Here is a 10,640-nt window from a genome sequence, read left to right as displayed (position 1 = left end):
ACGAACTTGTTTGCAATTTGTTCTGGCTTATACACTGCTCGATATGCATAGGGTTGTCACTATTTAGAAAAAAAATTGTCTTTCACTGTTCAATTTTATTTAGTTAAAATGGTCAGCGGGAATATTAATGTGAACTGTGAAGTGACAATTTTATTGCAACTAATTGATTTACATTATTGTTGAATTTTTACCTATTTATTATACGTTATTAAAATTCTATTACAGTTAATTTAAGATGTTTCAATATATTTTATTGTCTTTTTTTTTTACTTCGGATAAATAAGCTGATACCTGTGGGTAAATAGCTCGCCTATGATATATATAGGCGAGCTATTTACCCACAGGCGGTGGTATTTATATACCACCACAGATATCACATTATCGTGTGATGTTCACGGTTATTATATTGTTGCCATTCCGGAGAATTATACTGTCATATCTCCACATTTTGTCATTTCTCTGGCATATCTCGCCCTTGAACCGAAATAAAGCTATTCTGAAGCAGAAATTGATGATACAGAGATAGCCAAGCAGATGAATAACATTTTTGTGTATAATATATTCCGTCCTACAGCCTGTATAATTCAACTTAAAAAAATATATATCGACTTTTTAAAATTTATATATTTCCGTTTTGACATCCCTGAGCATTGGAATTTTAGAATAAGACAGATGAACTGCGGAAGCGCCGATGTTCGTAAGATGTATTGCTCCGTGATTTTATTTACGGGTATGTTGGTATATTTACGAGACGGGTGTCTTAGTTTTTTTTTTTTATAAAATTCAAACTGTGGTAGGTACAGTTATTGAAAAACGTTACATGCATCTCGGTCCGCGTACAATATTTTAATGACTTTCAAAACTGGCACGACTCAAAATATTCGGAACGTAATGATTTTATGATATTTAAATTAAATCATTATATTGCATGCAACATTTCATTGTTTTGCATTGAATATAAATGTAATAATTAATGGTAGAATATTAAACAGTTTATATATTAATTAACTAATTTCTAAGCAATCATTTTTAATATATATTTTTTCATAATGACCTTGGTAATGGAGCGGTTCGGTACTTACACCTTAATATATTTGTATTATTGAATACATCTGATTATATGCATTTTTTGTGCTATAAATAGAAACAATTTTCTAGTACCAATTAACAATTGGTACTAGAAAAATGTTTTGCTTTACTAGATTGGGAGGTATAATATATCTATAGATATTTATTTATTTGCCACTGACATATTGAATCATATTATAAAATATTTGATCACTAAATAAAACAAACATAACTTTTAATTACTAAATATCGCTTCATCGCAATCAAATGGTGAGATTTTTATTTGCGATCGAATAAATTAATCGATTTCGCAACAAACCGCCGATTAATTTCGGCTCCGTGTTAAGAGTAATAGGCTTTTAAATGTTCTCCGGTTGCAATAATGCATCGTACAATGTATGATGAGAAAAGAAAAAGGAACACGCATGGAATTTATTTCATTGCACGGAGAAATTACCTTGTAATGTAGTCACTTAGTTCATTACCACATTAGATAAAAAATATGAAAGATCTCATCATCATAAGAGCCAATTGTCATCACTACTGGGTATGGGTCTCTTTAAAAGCGGTATATTATTTTTCTTATCTAAATTAGTCAGTACAATGTCCGTATTATTATATAAAAACTGCCTAGTATGTCTATGTAAGTCTAAAAAATGTCTTTAGTTAGTTAAAACTAACAATTTCATTTTTCTTTGTAACTTTATTATTACACATGTATAACATAGATTTACATTATACGAGTAATAGACCTGAAAATTATCGAAATCCGAGCCAATACCATGTACAGATATAATTTCTTAAATTCATCAGAATGTTATGAAATTATTTTTTATTGCAAATTAGTCAACACAATATCCGTATTACGAAAATTGCGTATTTATTGCATTCATTTGGGAAAATATTCGATGAATACTATAAAAATGCAAGGCTAATGACTCATATGAGTGTCAATGAATTCAAGAGCATGTTGTGATGTCACATTAAGTATGTAACGTAAGCTAATTTGAATCTTTCATTGTCACCGACTCAAGTTGTTATATGTAAACGATATACGAGTATACCTATTGTATGTATACTAATTTATATATAAATATTTTAAGACTGTTTAATTTTTAATATACAATTCAACATAAATATAAACACTATTAGAACTGTTATCCCAGATGGAAATCTCTTAGGAGGGGGCCTCCTTGCCCCTGCATCGACTTCAGGGGCAACAACCCCCGGACTGCATTTAAGCCAGTATGGCAAGAATTGTACAAAAATGAAAGTATTAATATTAATTTAGGGTATTAGGACATTATGTATAATTTAATCTAACTTAGGAACTAGTACTGTTGTTATATATATTGTCGTTTTGTTTTTATATACCGATTGTTTTCTAATGCCATGACCTTTACGTTTTTGCTCTTCTAGCTGAATATACCAATTTTACATCACCTAGGAACGTGTCTCAATTTAAACCAGCTTAATACAGTTCTTCCGTTACAAGTGCCATATTTGAGGATTTTAATTTTTATTTCGATGAGATTGTCTCAAAGACATTGGCAATTGCAGATATCGCTAGATATATTAGAATCCAACGTGGTAGGAAGCGCACGTATAGCTTTCTCTCAGATTAATTTTAGGTTTCTTATTGGTGTTTCCCCTACTAGAGTCCGTTAGAAATATTAATTGATATATAGTTTTAGTTTGGTGTTAGGTAAATTTTAATTTACGACATCAGGATAGCAAACTTCCGATCCGCATATATTTTCATAAAAAGTAAAACATTAATCATAGATTATGCATCAAGTCTACTACGAAAATATTCTACTTCATACATTGCTTTTGGAATTTTCAATTATAAAATAATTATATGGACAGTTGTTTTTCTTTATAATAAATTAATAAATTCCACTTGGTATCTACGATACCTTTTTGCAATTTGATGTCAATATTTTGCATGCATGCATGCATTGGACATGCATATATTTGGTGGGTATATTTAAATACAAAATGTCAGGGGGCGACTCTATCACCGTTTCTCGCCAAGCTCAATATGGCCAACTAACGTAGCCTCTGGCTGAACAATAATCTCAAGTTAGATTTTGACTTTTGGTTATATTATTTTGTTTTTAGTTTCTTAATTTTAAATAGATATTTGTATAGTCGAAGGCTTAGGGCAAAATCATTAAATTAACGTTCAAACTAATGATTAAAAAACCCTTCCATAACAATTCAAACGAAGTCAATGTTATTGTGTGATTATCGATAAGCATCGGATATTATCAGTGTAAATTAATTATGAGTACAGCATATAAGTATTTTTTTTTTATATTAACAAAAATTAATTTCAAACTAACATTATATCTTTTTTGTATGCGAAAATATATTTTTTATGCTTTAGAGTAGATAATGCTATATAATATAAGTAAATAAATGAATAACTCCAGACAATTTACACAGGTGTTTTTTTTACACACCAAACTTGCTAGTGTATATAATGTGACGGGGTAGATAACTTATATACATAGTATTTTTAATGGGTAATAAATAAAGTGAAATGGTCAAAGGGGATTATTAGTAATGGAAATTATTAACAATCGCCTTACCCCGATATACATAGTTTGATTACATTCTGTATATAAATTCACAGAAAACGCTCAATTTAGGACATTTTCTTTTTTAATATCAAATATTAATTACTGTTATGAGCAAGCTAAGCAGGGTTTACTTTTTTTGTAATAAAATACATACTTAATTTATATAGAAAACACCCAGACTGATACAGACAATAATACTCATGAATATAAATGATTACGTACCGTGCGAGGACTTGAACCCGCGACTATCGGACGTAAAGCGGTGTGCTAAACCACTACACCACCAAGGTCGTCAACATGACTACGGACATCACGTTACCATGTACCGCCTATGTGTTACCATTACCTTAGATGTCATGCCTCTATAAACAAACTAAACGACGATACAAATATTATATTTCCATCGCATATAACCCTTTACCGCTACAGTACGCACCTTGCATATTATTAGCATTACATAAAATAATATACGACGTTACCTACGTATGTTATAGCAGATATGATGTCACACGAACGCAAAAGGAAAATAATGTTTAACTGAGGTCAATGTACGACGATAGCACCATAAAAGGGACCCCTGTTTTTGTTACCTGGGTCTAATATATAAAACTTTTAATGTTGGATGTCAACCTGTTTCGACAGTTCTGCTTTCAATTTAGAAATTTTCAAACAAATGGCCCAAGATTGTTACCTACATTTGATGCTTAGCCCGAGATCTGCCACAGATTATTATAGAATTATAAAAATGTTCTTTCAAGTCATTTTCCGGTTTTTTTTCGGACTACTATAATACTGCTGGCCTGAGCTGGCTTTTACAGCTTCATCGTAAAGTAGTGGACGAGTGCAAAGAGTGGCTGAACGCCAACTCCCGCCTGACGAATACGACTTTTGTGTGAGGGTACCGCTAGGGGTTCGAGCCTCCTCCTCCTCGTTTTTATAAAAATATTTGTTTTTTTTAATAAAAAGTATCATATGTTTATTCTAATACCTCCAAGAATTTGTGTACAAAATTTGATGATGATCGGTTCAGTAGTTTTTGCTTGAAAGCGTAACAAACATCCCTATTTTCACATTTATAATATTAGTATGTAATATTATATTATCTGTGATATTAGTAAGAATAGTGTCAAACAAGCATATGGTCCATTTGATGGAAAATGGCTACTGTAGCCTATGGCGTCATTGCCAACCCTTAAAAAACCTTAATATACATTTGTTTAAAATGTAAATATTAAATTGTTTCAAATATAATTGTATGATAAAGTTAAATGGCGTATCTGTGGCGAGAGCAAATCGTAATGACAACGATTCAGATAAATGCTTTGATTGGAAAATAATATTTTATGTGATTTACTATCTTGTTATCGTGCATGGACTTTCTATTAATTTTGTTTTCTGATGTTAGTAATAAAATAATGTCGCATTCGACTGATGTTTAACTATAATAGTTACCACTTTCCATCAGGTAGATTATTAGTTCTGCTTTCCAATCCGTACTAATATTATAAATGCAGAAGTATATCTGTCTATCTGTCTGTCTGTTAACTTTTCATGAATAAACCGCTAATCTTAATGAAATTTATTATGAGTATAGATTGTATCATACCGGACGGCCTTAAAATAAAGCAGTGGAAGTTGCATGTACAACTAATCAGTTGTACTTGCAACTCTGGATATACAATTCTGGATATCAAATGAAATCAAAATATCTACCATCAGTTCGGAATGCTTTCGAGATGAGAAGAACTGTCAGGAAACTAAGTTCGTATTCTTTTCAAATATGTTTGTACATGTTTACAAAAACACAGATTCATTTTTAAATTCAAATTGGGGGAAATTTTTTCAAAAGCAAATAGTCTAATCTGTGTTCGTAATCCGTACAGACCAGTCCCCACAAACAGCACCCATTCACGAGTATGACAGCTGAGCCAACCATCATTGCACTCAACCATATTAGAGGGAGCACATTGACCCGGCCCACCACGCAGCCACAAGTTTGAACTTTATAGCGAACATGACTGTTTCAAGTTACTCCACTACGTCAATTATGTTATTTTTAGCATAGGCTGTACCAATCACAGTTTTAACTCATTACAATATATAATTAAAATTAAAAAATATACTAAATCCCTGTAACATACCTAAGCGTTAACCACTAAACCAATTCTTATGACAATGATAACATATTAACATATTCAAACTATGACTCTTCCTATAATTGATGGTCGATTTCTTTACAATATTCAAGGACGATATGACGTTCAATTTCTTTTAGATTGAAAAAGAAACCTTATTCCTTTACAATAGATACGATATGGTTCTGACATTTTGGACACGTCACTCTTTTTCTGAATGGGTTTTTCCAGATTGGATTTTATGTAATGACGTATCATATATGTCATTAATGACGATTATTACCTTGTCCTCATTCAGAGGGGAAATAAAGGAGTTAAGGAAACTAGTTGTTAAATAGGTAAAGAATACACTTAATATTGAGGTATTTCATATACGGAAATGTTTATAATTATTTGACTCAGCTAAAGAGGGTATTTGAAACTAGTTATGGGGATTCTCAAATGCAATAATTCTTTAGTAGGTTTATTTCTTATGCGATTTTATACTATGTTTTCATTGGGACCTTAGAAAAATAATTATATTTATCATATTTACTACTACAGTAGTACATAGTGGGTAGAAATTTCCATACCTGAAATAATTATTTCCGGTATGAAATCTCAAATTAAAATAATCTTGTATAATTCTCTGGCGAAAATATCGCTCACACGGATATTATTGTGACACATTTTTATACACCTGGAATGGCAAATAAACTGACGGATCACCTAATAGAATCTACCATCACGGAGTCATATGCGTTGCTTGAGAATAATTTTTTTTTATACCAGACAAATAAATATTAAATACGTTAATTTTGAGGTATGGAACTCAATAAAAATATTCGGTTGCAAGGTGAGGCACATCATTTTCAAAGAAATATGTTTATTTAATATGCCCATTGATCTTGAAAGGTTATAATTAATGTCATATACCCGCGTCGTCCGTCGTTGGTACAATCTCAATCGTATGTCAGTTTTTTATTACATAAAACAAATCATAATAAAGTTTATATTGAACAGCAAAACAATAATGTCACGGCCGTAATCTAAGTGCCAAACGGCTAAGTGACGGATTAATTACTGATTCGCGGAGAGCATCGCAGGCGCAGGTTCGTCACCGGCGTGTCGCAACCAAATATCGATACATCTAGGCCAATGCCAAATGTTAACACGTTGATTCCGACTTAAGAGGATTACACACTTGCCCGCGTATGGTGAGAGTTGACACGTGTCAGTTGTGTTAATAGGAAGTTGTTTTGAGTACATGAATTTCTTGTTTCTGTAGCTATAAATAGAAATATTTTCGTATTGTTAGTTAATATGAAAATTAAATATCAACTTATATGCATTTAATGTTTTAATAGGAATACTATATTAATATTATTAATACAATACAATAGGCTGACTTGCACAACATCTTCTGCAATAATCAACATAATCTCAAAAATAATTAATTTTCTCCGTTTTTGTAGCTTGTGTTATCGATACTTTATTGTTACATGTTGTAGCGTGATGTTATATATTATATAGGCTCAATAAATTGGCCATTCAACTATAATAACTTTTCAATTTAAACTCGTAGTTCCAGATATTTAAGGACTTTAATGGCACAAAATCAAACTTCTTCGTATTATTATTAAATAGTTATGCAAATGTGAAAATAATTTATATTAATTTTACAATTGAGATTTGATTATTGAGAGTAAGAACCGTATTGCAAACACTTTTTAAAATGCAATCATAATTTAAAAAAATATATAGTTATGACAGAGTTCATAATTTTTTCCATTCTACTTTCATATAAAAAATAATATAACATAGGCAGCAGCTATACTTTACATAATATAAAACAAAGTCGCCGCCGTTGTATGTAAAATTAGATCTTTTAAATTACGGAACCCTCTTAAAGGCAGTTTTTCAATAATCGAGCGATTCAAGAGGACAGTTTAAGACATGTATGTACAGAATGTATAGTATAGAAAAGTCGAGAATTTCGAAGATCATTACAAATGATTTCGTGCGAAACCGAGGTAGGTAGTTATTAAGGAATAAAGTCGGTGTATAAGCTTCTTTACATTATAAGTGCGTGATCGTCCTACAGTTTGACACGTTATAGCGTGGTGTAAATCAAGTGCTCGTCTATAATTGTTAGTTTCTCCGTGAGTGTCACGTGGGATGTATAGCAGACGACTCAAGGCTCTAAGATGACACTTTAATTCATTCATATATTGTCTCTATCATTTGAGAGATATGAAATAAGTTGTTCACTGATGGATAAATGATGAATCTTTTATCGTTAATAGGTCTATTATAAATTTACAGATAGCGATGTAACAATTTTTAAAGATATATACTGTTAAATAATAAATTTTATTATATATACTGTACAGCGTGTAGATATTATGAGTAAGAAAATTCTTAGCGGAAGAAACATAAGCGAGCTTCAGGTACCTACATGTGCATACGGACAACTTTATGTGGAATCTACTTCTGGTATAGTCAGCTTCGTATATATTATTCATGTATGTAAAAAGTTAATGTTATCTCAGGAGACTCTAGTAAAATTTTATATATTTTACAAGGAACAATGTACAATTACTTTAAGGAACAATTACCTTATTAACAATATTGCTTTTTAATCACTTTTAATTACTTTAATTAAATAATCTTATGCATTGTAATTGAATTAGCAATCAGTTTCTTTGTAATTCATGTCATTTAAATCAAATGAGTGTCTATTTATTACATAGTTTAATAAAGAACTTTGACAGAGAACAACAACTTAACTTAATAATAATTAAGCTGGTGTGATGTAGGTATAACCTGTAAAGCAAATACCAGGTCCACAACCGAATGTGTATGATATGTTGAATAAATTACGATGATACATATGGTAAACCGTTTTGGTTTAAAATGGGTCCAACTTACCATTAAGTAAAATTATATGTTTATAAAAAAAAATAAATAAATAAATAAGTCTTGACATTTAACACAGCGCCATCTAGTCCCACCGTAAGCAGAGCTTGTGTTATGGGTACTAGACAACTTATAAAAATACTTAGATATTTTCTTTTATACATACATATATAATATACGTAAAAAACACCCAGACTGATATAAACAATGATACTTATGAATACAAATATTTGCACCATGCGAGGAGACGCACTCGCGACCATCGAAAGTAAAGCGTGTGCTTAACCGCTAAACCACAGAGTCCGTTAAAGTAGTCAAAATAATAAAAGTATCTAAATATAATATGTTTTATTCCGTCGAATGTAGATCAAGTATTACAATCTAGATCTCAGCTAGAACTAGATTTACCCGTTATTACCAACCCGACATTTGTTATCAACGAAAGTAATAAAATTCCAACCTCAAATGTTCGTGCGAGATGACACTTTCACTGAAACCGGTTATGAAAACTTTTGCTTCCAAATCTGGGTTATCTACTTACAATTCAGTTAATAATGATTACTGGTATTCATTCTTTTTTCTGTTTAAATAATTATAATAATAATATACCAGGCGTTAACTGTTATGGCGTATATTTTTAAACATAATAATGATATTGTGCACCCACTTGCGACTTGCGACTTGACGACCTCGGTGATCTAGCGGTCTACCACACCGCTTTACGACCTATGGTCGCGGATTCGATTACTTGCATGGCACAAACATTTGTATTCATGAGTATGATTGTTTGTATCGGTCTGGGTGTTTTCTATGTATATTATGTTTGTATTCAAAAAAAAATATATCTATGTATATGTATCAGTTGTCTAGTACCCATAATACAAGCTTTAGCTAGCTTAACTTTGGTCTAGATGGCGCTGTGTAAATTGTCCTGAGATTATTATTATTATTACTTGCGCTATATACACAGGTGGGGCACTAATGAATGAAAATGAAAAAATTATAATGTAAAAAAAAACTTTCGTAGGCGGCTAAAATGTCTATAAGAATAAATGATTTTTGAATTTGAATTTGAATAAAATTTGGTACACAGATAGCCTAAAGCCTAGGATATAGGCTACTTTTTAATGTAAAATAGATTGTAAGGGGTTGAAAGAAGAGATGAAAGTTTGTATGGAAATATCGTAATTTTCAAAACTGGAAGCTTGAAACATATTTTTAAGGCAGTTAATTAAATATGCCATTCAAATTAAAAAAAAATCCCTTAAGGGGTTACTTAATACAATATATTCGGGATGAAAGTTTGTATGGAAATTTGTTATTTTTGAAGATAGAACTATGAAACTTTTCTTTGGCTTTTTTTAATTAGCCTAAATGATTAAAAATACCATCAAAGGTCACTATTCCACACGGACGAAGTCGCGGGAACAGCTAGTTTACCATAAAATTAACAAGAAATTCATATGACGTATGGACGACCTCAAACAAGCTATGATACGGACTGCTATGCATAGTCGACACGCAGACTAATGGCCTTCAAAATGACAATGCAAGTAGGTATTGGTAAGGGTAAAATATAGCAAAAAATATATTATACTTAACACTGAATTTCGTGACACACTTATATATATAGTCAAGGGTTATTTATATTTTTATTTTATTAAAGAAATGCAGTATTACAAGTTATAAATTAATAGAAATAGATATTTTTTACTTAATTCTATGTGTAAAGTTTAAAAATTACTGTATACATCTAACCAACAACTAAAAGAGTGCTAAGTTAGTCAACGTTTAGTTTGAAAAGGTCATTTTTTCAAATTCAAATTCAAATTCAAAAATAATTTATTCATGTAGGACATTTTAGCCGCTTATGAACGTCAAGTTTTTACATTATAATTTTTTTTCCCTACCGTCCAGTTCGGTATATAGATCCAGAAATAATCTTTATTCA

Source organism: Achroia grisella, unplaced genomic scaffold (assembly GCF_030625045.1).
Source record: "Achroia grisella isolate CSIRO2021 unplaced genomic scaffold, CSIRO_AGI_Agris_v1 utg487, whole genome shotgun sequence".
Classification (NCBI taxonomy): Eukaryota; Metazoa; Arthropoda; class Insecta; order Lepidoptera; family Pyralidae; genus Achroia; species Achroia grisella.
This window is presented reverse-complemented; position numbering follows the sequence as displayed.